This window comes from Macrotis lagotis, chromosome X (genome assembly GCF_037893015.1).
Source record: "Macrotis lagotis isolate mMagLag1 chromosome X, bilby.v1.9.chrom.fasta, whole genome shotgun sequence".
NCBI classification, from domain to species: Eukaryota; Metazoa; Chordata; class Mammalia; order Peramelemorphia; family Peramelidae; genus Macrotis; species Macrotis lagotis.
Genome location: NC_133666.1, coordinates 456593198 through 456605394, shown reverse-complemented (window position 1 = coordinate 456605394; position 12197 = coordinate 456593198).

The following is a 12197-nucleotide window of genomic DNA, read 5'->3' as shown; positions in this document are numbered from 1 at the left end:
TTTTATCTATGGAAGCTGATTCTAGACAATTCCAGGAAAGGAAGTCCTAGATGGGAGGCCAGGGGTCGAAAAGGAGCCTCAGGGAGGGGAGGAAGAGACCCTGCCCCAATCCAATACCCAAGGAGAGGCCTTTGGGTAGGAAATGAGCTAGTTGGAACAATGAGGATGCTGTCCAGGGTAAAGAGAAAAGTAAGTTCATCAGATACTGCTATTCTGAATGGCCACAAATCCCCATCCAAAGACAGTCTGTCTGATGGCCAAGTTTTGGGTCTGATGAACGGTGAACCATAAGGTACTTTTAAATAAAGAGGAGGTGGGGGCAGCTAGGTGGCATAGTGGATAAAGCACCGGCCCTGGAGTCAGGAGTACCTGGGTTCAAATCCGGTCTCAGACACTTAATAATTACCTAGCTGTGTGGCCTTGGGCAAGCCACTTAATCCCATTTGTCTTGCAAAAAAAAAAAAACTAAAAAAAAATAAAGAGGAGGTGGAATATGCAGCATGCTGGATAATTGGGGATACTAAATTATTTCTAAGCAAGTTAGAAAAAGATAAAAAAAACATAGATGGGATCCTCTGGCTGCTCTTAGAGAGGAGGCTAACAGGGGGGCCCAAGAGGAAAGGGAAAGTCTGGAGAGAGGAGAAAAAAGAAATGCTTTCTAAATTAAGGAAGCTGGTTGGATCCAATGCTGTGTGAGTGAGTTTGAATGTTCCCGCGGGAGTGTGTATTTTTTCTATGTCTTGTCTTGTGTGTCTCTTTTAGGGTCTGAGGACCCAGTTCAAGTTTGAAAAGAGGGCTAGCTGGGAGTTGGGCCCAGGAGTTTCAGAAGGTGGGGGAGAAGGAAGTAGTGTGCAGTGGCCCCCACGTGGAAATCAGCCCTTCCCTCACTCAGTGCTACTATGCTAGATGTGTAGAGTTAAATAAAGGGGAGGGGGATTCTTAGAGAAAAAAAAGCAAGTTGTGCTTTTGGGGAAAGAGTTTAGAAGAAGTTCAAGAGAAGAAAGAACCTTTAAGGGAAAGAGTGAGAAGTTAGAGGAGGGAAGATTTCCTATCCTTATGCTTTCTCCCTGGGTTGGGGGAAGGGGTGGTGGGTTGGACATGTGGTAGGCGGTCTCGATCACATCCACCATCTTGTTAAGACTTGAACCCAAGACTGAGTCTACCTAAGTGCCCCACCCACCCATGGAGGTGGGGAATAGACAGGAGAGCTCAAATGCTTAAGCCTTAAAAGGAAAGATCCCTCCATAGGTGGGATGTGTGATTGGGAAAGAAAAAAAATGTATCTAAGATCCAGGGGTTAAGAGACTCCTTTATTGAGAGGAAATCACATTTAATGAATATCTGCTGGCCACGTGGCCTGAGTGATGACTCATTGTTTTTAAAGTTTCTGAACTAGAGTTTTGGGAAGCACGCTGAGGGTTTTAAAAGAGGGATACTAGTGTTGTAACATTCTGACAAAGTTTGTACAGAATGGGAGGAATTAAATAACCTAGATTGTTAAATTAGTTTGGGATTAAACTATTTTAACACTATTGTAACTTTTGCAAGGAGTTATGTGGTTTGGGATTTTAAACTCTATTGTAACACCCTTGGGTTAAAGAAAAGTGGTATTGGGTTACTAAGAAGAGAAATACCTAGGTTATCAGGGATGTTTACTGATGTCTTTTGGGGAAAAGCTCTAAATGGTTTTTTAATGTTAAGTTGAATAATGCTAACAATTGTATTTTTAATTTGGATAGAGCTTTGGGAATGTGAGTGCTCGATTCTTTGTATAAGGTACTCTAAAGTTTTTATTAAATTTAACTATTGGGAAGTTAGAGTTGTAATTACATTGGGGTTTTAAATGTATCATGTATGATATTGGATTCTGAAAATTTGGGTAAAGAGACAAAAGTGTAAAGAACATGGGATATTCATTTTTCTCTTGTTCTAAGGGAAATGAGATGTTTAAATAAGAATCTTAGTATTTAATGTATATTAACAATGTATGTTTAATTTTAAAGAAGTCAAGAATGTGGACTTCTCGGGAACTGCAGGCAGCTGATGGGGGGGCTCTGAACAAATGGTAATTGTGGGCCCTATTGTAAAGTAAGTTATTGATGAATAAGATGTTTTTTATCATTTATGTGATATTCTTTTGTAACTGCAAAGAGATTATATTTGCAATATTTAGTTATCTCTTGTGAATGTTATTTAAATACTGTATTGTTAAAGCCTGGGATTAATGTGTAATTGCTTTGAAGGGCAATAAGGAAAATGTGAAAAAGTATGACCCTTTCTGGGATAGATCTGTGGGTTCATGAATAATGTAATAATGGAGGGATTGCTTTGTAAAATCTAATAATTTGTGTGTTACTCTGTTACTGTTATTGCTGTTCTGTTATAATGAAATTAATAACGCATGTTGGAAATTTAAGGCTACCTAGGATGTTTTAATGGTTTTAAAGAATTCTGAAAAGTAAATTGCATGTTAGGGGGCAGCTAGGTTCTGGTCAGGCTTCAGATACTTTGTGATTGCTTAGCTGTGTGACCTTGGACAAGTCACTTAACCCAATTGCCTTGAGAAAAATAACCATTTGTATGTTGAGGATGGACAGTGGGTAAATAAGTTTATACATAGAAGTTTCTAGCTATGTATGTGAATTGGGAATATTTTGGATCTATATATGTATATTCCAAAGCAGTGGTTATTTGCTTTAAAGTAAAAGCACTATATAATATAGGAAAGATAAACACAAGATAATTTGATATTTCTCTGTGCAATCTCCTGGACAAAGGAGGTTTCTCTAGCCAAGGGGAATCCAATATGCCATCTTTATATACAGATGGAGTAGATATGATTTCAGACAAAGGGATGTCTCTAGTAAGAGGTAGGAGACAGGCCTGTAGGGCCAGTCATAGTTAGAATACCAGGTTTTAGGCAAAGACTCAGGAAGGATAATCTGAGCTTTAGGTAGGGGTTTCATTAATTGGGATTCCATTAAGATTATAATTGGAATTTAGTGAATTGTATTCACTGGAAGTTCTAACTAGGTAAAACAACTATTTTAGATCATGGGACTTTTCATTTTCTCTTATATCAGATACCAGGATGGTCAACAAAAGGAAATGCAACTGGGTAAATGCCATGTTCTTGGAGCCAATGGGCCAAGGATGTCAGGTGACAGGGATGGGCAGCCGAAGGGGTGGCTTCTCAGTATGGCTGAGGTTGGACCCCTTTGACTTGATTTCCCCAAAATGACATATGGATAATGTCTCACCTGGAAGAATAAATCTGGCCTAAGACATTTGACTTATCCATGTGACCTCTGCCTGGACACTGACAGTCAATACTCATGAAGGAACTTTCCTTTAATGTCCTGGAAAGTTTTAGGTAAATCAGATCTAATATCCAGAGATGGGTTAGGTGTCTGGCTCTGACACCTACTATCAGCTACATGCTAAGATAGGAATTAGATTTCCTTAGTTTTTGTATTAGAGAGGATATTTAGGTAAGAAGAATGGGAAATTCTTAGGATAATTACAGTTTCAAGTTCTAGTTTAAGGACATGAGTATGAGTTAGATAAGTATACCAGGAAAAGGAAAATGTGGGAATATTTGAGAAAAAAATTCATTTTGGTTAAGGATGCCATTAAGAAATAGTTATTGTAATGAGAGCAAAGGTTAAAATTGTTTTATTTTTAAGCCAGATGCTGGGTAGTCTTAGAGCAAAGAGGACTGTTGAATGTATGTGTATGGAGCAAACTCCTAATGAGAATGATCACATTGACTCAAGCTTGTGAGTTTGCTCATGTAGTAAAATACTAATGGAAGTTTGTGTCAAAAGTAAACTATGTGTGTCAATATGGCAATAAGGCAAAATGTAAATTGTAATAAGTTCCAGAATCTCATTGTTTTGTGATGGAAACATATGTTTTGATCTGAATAAGATGTTAAGCAGTTTCTCTACCAGAAGACAAGGTCTCAAGGAGTAAGAGCTGAAGAGGACTTTTTTGGAACAGATTCAGAAGATGCTGAAGGACATTGGATGCCTCCAAGGGAGAAGAGAAGAGAGGAGAGACACTGGACCAGTTATCTCCACCATCTCTCACCTATGTGTACATTGTTTATCTGTAACTTCCCCTTGACTCTGTAAGTGTGACACCCCTACTTATGCCCTTCTCCTTACAGAAAGGAGGAGGGGAGGCAAGGTAAAAATGTTCTTCATTGAGAAATAAAGAGGGAGATTATTGGGTGGTATTATTATAGCTATGTGAGTCTGTATAGGGAATGAGTCCTATCTCTGATTTAGACAACAGGGTGTTAGTAAAGGTAGCAGGAGAGTCTAGCTGGCAGAAGTCAATGCCCAGTCTTTTGGTGTTGCTGTTGAACTTGCCATAGTTCACAGCAGTTTGAGAATTGGCCTTGGGTACCCCTGGGTCTGGCCTAGATTCTCAGTCCCTGGTCAGAGGTGCACTGTGGGGCAGAATACTGTTCCAGAGGAAAGAGATACCAGTGGCATGTGACTGAGTCAGTTCGGGGTGACTATTGTTTATAACTGACTGGCCAGGATAATTGCCTGGGGAGTAGCAAATATCTGGACATGTCCAGAAGCAGGGCACATATATTCAGGACTCAACAACAAGATGGGGGCCTCAGACTCTGTGAGATTAATGATGATACCTGGATCCCTTGTAAAGATGTGCAAACTGGGGCATTTGTTACGGGAAACTGATTATGAGTCAGTATGGACTTGCAAGGAAAGTGCTGAAAAGGCCATTTGCAAGAAAGATAGTTTAAAGAACATCACTAGGTATATTAGCTATCCTTAGGGTTGATCCAATGGCACAAAATCAGGAATTTAGTTTGGATTTTGGAGCCAGGAAGACCTTTCTAAAGACATTGGTATAAAAACTTGCAGTGGAAGGAGGTACAGCAACTTTGGAAATGTACCTATTATCATGGTGATTACATGGCCTATTTAAGAGGGCCCCTTGGAAGTAAAGAGGAACAGTATTATTCATTTGTTGGAAACTATTCCTGGAAGACCAACTAGCACTAGAGGGATATTATTGGATTTGTAGGACTACTGCCTAGACCCAGTTGTCCAAAGAGTTGGTCAGGGAGTTATCTAGACTTAAGGGCCTACTACCTGGGCACAGGATGAGAGTTGGGGCTCTGGAACACCAATTTATATCCTGAATAGGCTAGTAAGACTCCAAGCTATAGTTGAAATAATTACCAATCAAACAGCTAGGGTCTTGGACTTGCTGTCTACCCAAGTCATGCAAACAAGAGAGGTGAGTATTCAACATAGATTGGTACTGGTTTATGGTGGAAACAGTTACTGGGTATCTTACTATTGGCCCTAAGGAGAATCCTATTAGCCGTGTGCATCTCCCATGTATGATCCAGTTAATAACTCATAGTACAAGATTCTATCAGCAAATTAGTATAGGTGTACAGTTCTAATAAGGAAGAGGTAAAGATATTGATAGGGAAAGTCAGTCTTTCTAGGATGAGGATTGTGAATTAATTTGAGAAAGACACTGCTGGTGAAGTGTGAAGACCAAGTTGTTATTAAAAAGAAAAGGGGGGGAGTTGTGAGAAATGTAGGGTGTTGGTCTTCACTGGGTGTGGAGGGGAGCCCTTAGGGAATTCATTACAAAGGGGGAATGGGCCAGCCAGTCACAAGACTGGAAGAGTCTTCCTAATCCCATTTCAGGGATACCAAACAGTCAAGAGTGACCTAGAGATCTTGACCTAATGCTACTGAGTTTGCGCAATTAGATAATTGAATATTAACCCACATACCCCCTGTGACGATTGGGGTTCTGTGGTGGGGGGATCATTTTGGGCCATATCATGGAATGGGTGGACCTTTTAGATTGTAACTCAAACTCTGAGAGCCTATGAACATCCAAGAGGGAGGGGAAAGAGTTTCTGAGGACAATAAATTACCTGACTCCTGAGACTAAGGTGTGCCCCATGCCTAGGAGTGAGGTACCTGGTACCTGTATCTTGTAAGGTGTATCTTGCAAGTTTCGTGAATAAAATGTACAATTTTCTCTTACTCTAGCAGGTTTTTCTTTTCATTCATTTATAACAATGATTTAGCTAATCTTAGCAATATAATGATCCAAGACAATTCCAAGGGATTAATGATGAAGCATACTATCTGCATCCAGAGAAAGAACTGTTACTATTTGAATACATACTGAAGCATGCTTATTTTCATTTTCTTTCTTAACTTTTTCTTTTATTCAAACTTTCATGTTCAAAATGACTAATATGAAAATGATTTACAATATTGCACAGGTATAACCTTTTGTCTGAGTGTTTAACATCTTAGGGAGGGAGCAGAGGAGATGAAGGTATGTATATGTATATACATATATACCTTCATATATATATATATATATATATATATATATATAGATATATATATACATTCCTTCTGGTACTGGATAAGTAACAAAAAGATAAATCAATGGAATAGGGCAGATATACAATTTGTAGCAGCAAATAAATACAATAACCTTGTACTTGACAAGTGTTAAAACTTAAGATTTTGGAATAAGAATTCATTATTTGGTAAAAATTGCTGGGGAAACCAGAAAGTAGTATGATAGAAACTGGCTATATACCAATATCTTACACCATTTACTAAGATAAGAGCAAAATGGTTCTATTTTATGTTCTATTTTACCTATTTGAATTTTCAGGGAGTTTGCTGTTGGGGGATGGTTTGTATCTCCTAGGCCAGACTCTAATTCTCTTTCCAGTTTTTTTTTCCTTCTGTGACTTTCATGTCTTTTCCATTTTTTAGGTCTCCAAGGCTCTGATTACATTTATAAAAAATTTACTTCATTTCGTTTATGGCTCATTTCATTTATATTTAAAAATTATTGCTTCATCCTTTCCAGGAATTCTGGTGGAATTTGTCAAAGCTGTGAGGGTTTTTTTTTTTGAGTACCATATTATTCCAATATCTCAGGGACAACTAGACCAGGAACCTGTAAACTTTGAATGCTTCCTAAGTGGTCTGATAAAGGACAAAGTCTGATTGTTGGACCAAGCTTTGCAAGTTCCTGAACTGGCTTGGGTCTAATAGTGGACTACTGATAGAATCAGCTTCTACCAAACATCTGGGAAATTTTGTTGGTTTAGAGTGATAGGAGTTGAGATTTCCCTTTGATCTGAGATTCCTGCCTCAGTTATTCCTCTTCAAACTTCGGACTTGGTGAGAGACTACTCCAACTTTGTATTACACTAAAGTTGCTTGCTTCTGAATCTCTGGACCTGGAATTAGTTCCTGACTTTGGACTCTCTCCTCTGGGCAAGTCTCCTCAGGCCATCTTGATCTGAGCCTGGGACTGGAAAATGTTGACTATGCTACAATAGCCACTTGCTAATATTTTACTTAATAGTTGGCATTACTTTTCATTAAAGGCCAATTGTTTGTGTTTGTGTTTGTGTGTGTGTGTGTGATGGAACTGGTCAACAAAACCTCAGTCATTAGTCGTCGCATAATCAGCCTACACTGTTCAATGCAGTCTCACTTGTCTGTTGTTCTCATACTGTGTGTCAAAGCGAGACCTTTGGATTGACTATTCAGGCGGCAATGAGTTTGCAGACAAAAGGCCCTTCACTCCCACTCCTTGTCTGTTTAATCAAGGAAGATGAACTACTGTAGTCCTTTGTTGACAGGAGCCTTGTGTCTTTTCTCACCCAGAACAGCCATGAAATAGGTCAGCATATGGCCTCCCAGGGAAGGAGGCTGCCTCTTGTTTGTATTTCCTTTGATAGAAGGTCTTACAGTATTTCAAAGGTTTGGAAGATCAAGGAAGTAGAGCCAACACCAGAATTTAGATGACAAAATTAATAGAGCACTGAGTCCGGAGAAGGAAGACTTAAGTTCAAATCTGACTTCACACAATTAGTAGCTGTGTGACCGTGTCTGCCTCAGTTTCCTCATCTATAAAATGAGCTGGAGAAAGAAATAGCAAACCACTATAGAATCTGTCAAGAAAACCCCAAATGGAAGCATGAAAAATTGGACAAGACTAAAACGACAATACAACAACAAAATTTGGGTGAGGAAAACAGCCCAGAGTTAGGAGGTTCTGTCCAATAGAAGCTCAACTCAGTAGTACGCAACCAATCCTGAAGCAAGAATTCATCAGCTAAGCCATTTTTGAAATGACCTGGGGCAGTGGGGAGAGGGGGGGAAATGCTTTTTTAAGCTTGAGCTCACATTCTCTAATGATTAAGGGGGTGTCAAAAGGAGAGTGTGGCTCCACTATGGGAGGATCTTTTTGTATTTATGTTATTGTTATATTTTCTCAGTAAATATTTCTTTATAAAAGCTCATTGACATTAACTAGTTACACTAATAGTGGATAGAAATAACTGAGTCAATCATTTATATAGGGTAAGTACTAATTGTAACGGGCAATTGTAACTGAAAACAGACTGGAATAGAGCTAGTTGATAGTAGTGGGAGTATAGTTCTTCCAGGGTTTCCCTAAAACACAGAGGGGGAAATATAGCTTAGCCTCACTTTAGAGATTCCACCTACTAGTGAGTGTAGCTGTTCAGTCATTCCCAATTATGACTGACTCTTTGTGACTCCATTTGGTTTTTAGTTTTTGTTTGTTTGTTTGTTTGTTTGTTTTGTCAAAGAGACTGGAGTGGTTTGCCATTTCCTTCTCCAGCTCATTTTATTCATAAGGAAATTGAGGCCATCTGGTTTAAGTGACTTGCTGAGGGTCCCCTAGCTTCTATCTACTAGTGTGAATAGGAGTTGAAATAAGGACTTAGGAATCTACAAATGGGCTGTGGTCACTTTATATGTCCCTAAGCAGATTAGGACCTTATTTTTCTCATGGGAGGAACTTGCTTCCCTTCCATCTTCTCCTGCAAGATAGCCCTATCAAGCCTTAGAAACCACTTTCAGAGGTGATCTGTCCCTCCCTGGAATAGCATCTCCATATTCCCCATAGTCAACAACCATCGCATTATGTCTTTTTTGCTTAAATTCTTGGTTCTCTTACCCTTTATCAAGAAATTCTGGGCAAGCCACTTAACCTCATTTGCTTTGCAAAAACTTAAAAAAAAGAAAAAAGGGAAAAAAATTTGGGAGTCTAAATACTGTCTGTTCAATGATTCAAAACTCTCCCTCAAGTCTTTATAAATCCCTTTGTAGGTGTAAATAGGCTAGAGGTACACTAATTTCACTGCATCACAAAATTTAAAAATTGGAAAGGACCTGAATGACCTTCTAGTTTAGGGGAAACACTAAAGCCATCCTTATTACAATAACGTATTTAATGAATGAGCATCTAGTCTTAGCTTGAATTCTTCCTGGAAGATTTCCATTGTCTCTGGAGGAAGTCTACTCTCTTTTGGAAAACTGTTAGGAAGTTATTTTTTTCTTTGCAATCTCTACCCACTGTTCTTGGTTCTGATCAATGAAACCAAACAGAACAAGTCTAATATTCTGTGTTCATATACTTCTTTATTTCTTCTCTAATTTCTTCAAACAAATTTTATATAAAGTGTACTTTAGGCCCTTTGTCAAAGGGGCTGGCCTAACAATGTCCTTAAACTGAATTGCCCAGAACTGAATACAGTATGACTCTATTTGAGATCAGATAAGGATAGAATATAGAAGGATTATCACTTTCTTATTCTGGAAGCTCTACCTCTTTAAATACATTAGTTTTAGTAAGTCTACATTAGTTTTTTTATGGGCTTTTTTGGTCTGGCAGCAGTCCTCTAGACTCAAATTTACAGAATTTTTCAAACTTCTGTCTAATCATGCTTCCTCATCCTATATTTGTGCACTTTATTTTTTATTTTTTATTTTTTTTTTAAGGTTTTTGCAAGGCTTACCCAAGGCCATACAGCTAGGTAATTATTAAGTGTCTGAGGTCACATTTGAACTCAGGTACTCCTGACTCCAAGACTGGTGCTCTATCCACTGCACCACCTAGCTGCCCCACACTTGATTTTTTAAAACCCAAATGTAAGGTTTTATGTTTATCCCTGTTGAATTTCATTTTATTTGATGCCCATGTTATTAATGCCATCTTTGAAATCATTAATAAAAATGTAAAAATTTTATAAAAATATTTTTTTATTTTTCAGAACTTTTCATTTGCTTGCTATGTATTAGACTTCCCTTCCTTTTATTAATATCAGTGTTCATGGAAGCAAAGTTTCTTGTTTTCACTGCAGTCTGTAAATTTATATTTGCCTCATTATTAAATTTCTATTACCATCATTATTTAGTATTTTTGTGTTTTATCTTTGACCTATTTATTTTTAGAAAAATATGATTTAATCTTTCAAAATAATTTTCTTTATAGAGATCTATTTTTACTTTTTTTTCTAATAATTCTTATTCTTTTGATTCTCATTTCCTCATTCTATTTTTCAAAGCGTTTGTTGTTTGCTATTTTTGTAGTTACTTTTGTTAAACATTCATTTTCTCCTCTGTTTTGTAAAATTTAAGTTTTATGTCACATTGAAGCTCTTCAAAGTTTTTCTTTTTAAAATAAGACCTCTGAATTAGTTCTCTGGGTCTTTTTTTTTAAAAAAAGGATTATAGCTCTAGATCTTAGAGGAATGTCTAGACCATTTTACAAATGAGGAAATTGGAACCCATTGGGGTTTAGTTTTCTCAAGGTCACATAGGTTTTAAGTGTCAGAAGCAGGTTTTGAACCCAGGACTTCACACTCCAGAGACTGTTTTCTGGGTTTCTAGCTGTAATTATTGCTGAATTATTTTCTTGAGATTTCTCCCCAAACATTTGTTAACCCTAAAGTGGAAAATGGGAACTTATCCATTTCTTCAGCTTCTCTGACAATTTTTCTGTGGGATTGCCCTGCATTTCTTTTTTTACTATTATTCTTTTGGCATCTTTCTTGCTGTTTTGAAGTGATGAGAGGTTGCTTGGCTTAGCCACAACCTCTAACTTGCCAAAAGTTACGGTTGGTAAATTTTGGACTCTGAAAGAAGTTATCGTAGAAAATTGAGTAGGTTCCTTAACCACGACAGACCCTGGTTTTCTCATCTTTAAAAAGATCCCTGAGATCCCTTTTGACTTTAACAATCTATGGATCCATAAAATTTGGTATTGCATAAAGGAGAAAGAAAGGGATAGCATAAAGGTGATAAAGTACACATATGGAAACAAACAAATTGTGTGGAAATATGTTAAACAGATAATCTTGCCTGGAATACAAAGGTTGTGATAGAATAATGAGAAAGGAAGCCTGGGAAGTAGAGGGAAGAGCCAAGTGTGCGGGAGGGCAAAGACAGAGCCTACTGATGGAGGTTCCCAAATGCTGAAGTAGATAAAATAGAATATTTTATATCATCACTACTGTTGGTACTGTTTTTCTAGTACAATGAGAAAATATTAGCAACAATAATTTGCATTTCTGGAGCACCTTAGGGTTTGAACAGTACTTATCTCAGAGCAACTCTGTGAGATATGTAGTATTAGTAATTATTATTCTCATTTTGTAGATGAGAAAGCTAAATTTTCCTCATTTGGCCAGGTTCACACAGAAACTGTTTCAACAAGGATTTTATTTCAGGTCCTCTAACTCCATAACAGTTATCATACCCTTTTTTCTCTTATCCTATTCTTGAGTTTTTGAGCTTCAAACCATGTCTTCTTTGTTGCTGGCTCATCCTGGAACCTCCTCAGGGTCCGGGGCCTCCTTGTAATGACATAGCCCACCTCACCTGCAGACGTTCATCCTGAAATAGTCTACTGCAAGGCCTCCCCCATCTTCCAGCTCTTTCACCCCATTCTTATTAGAACTGCCATTTTGTGTAAGGACCCAAGCAACCTTCCTTTTCCCTTCTTTCCTCTCTTCCCTTCACTCTCCTTCCCTCTGTCTCTTCCTTTCTCTCTTCCTCCCTCCCTCTCTTCTTCCCTCCCTCCCTCCCTTCTTTCTTTCCTTCTTCCCCCCTTCTTGTCTCCTCTCCTTCCTCCTCCTTCTTCTTCCCCTCCTTCTTCCACTCCTCCTTTCCTTTCTATCTCTCCCTTTCCTTTCTCCCTCCAACCCTCTTTTCTTTCCTTACCTCTTTCCTTCCTCTCTCAGTCCTTCCTCCTTCTTCCCTCTCTCCCTCCCTACTTTGACAAATGCCTCTGAAATCCTTTACTTTTCTTGCTATATGTCTGGAATCACTGATTTC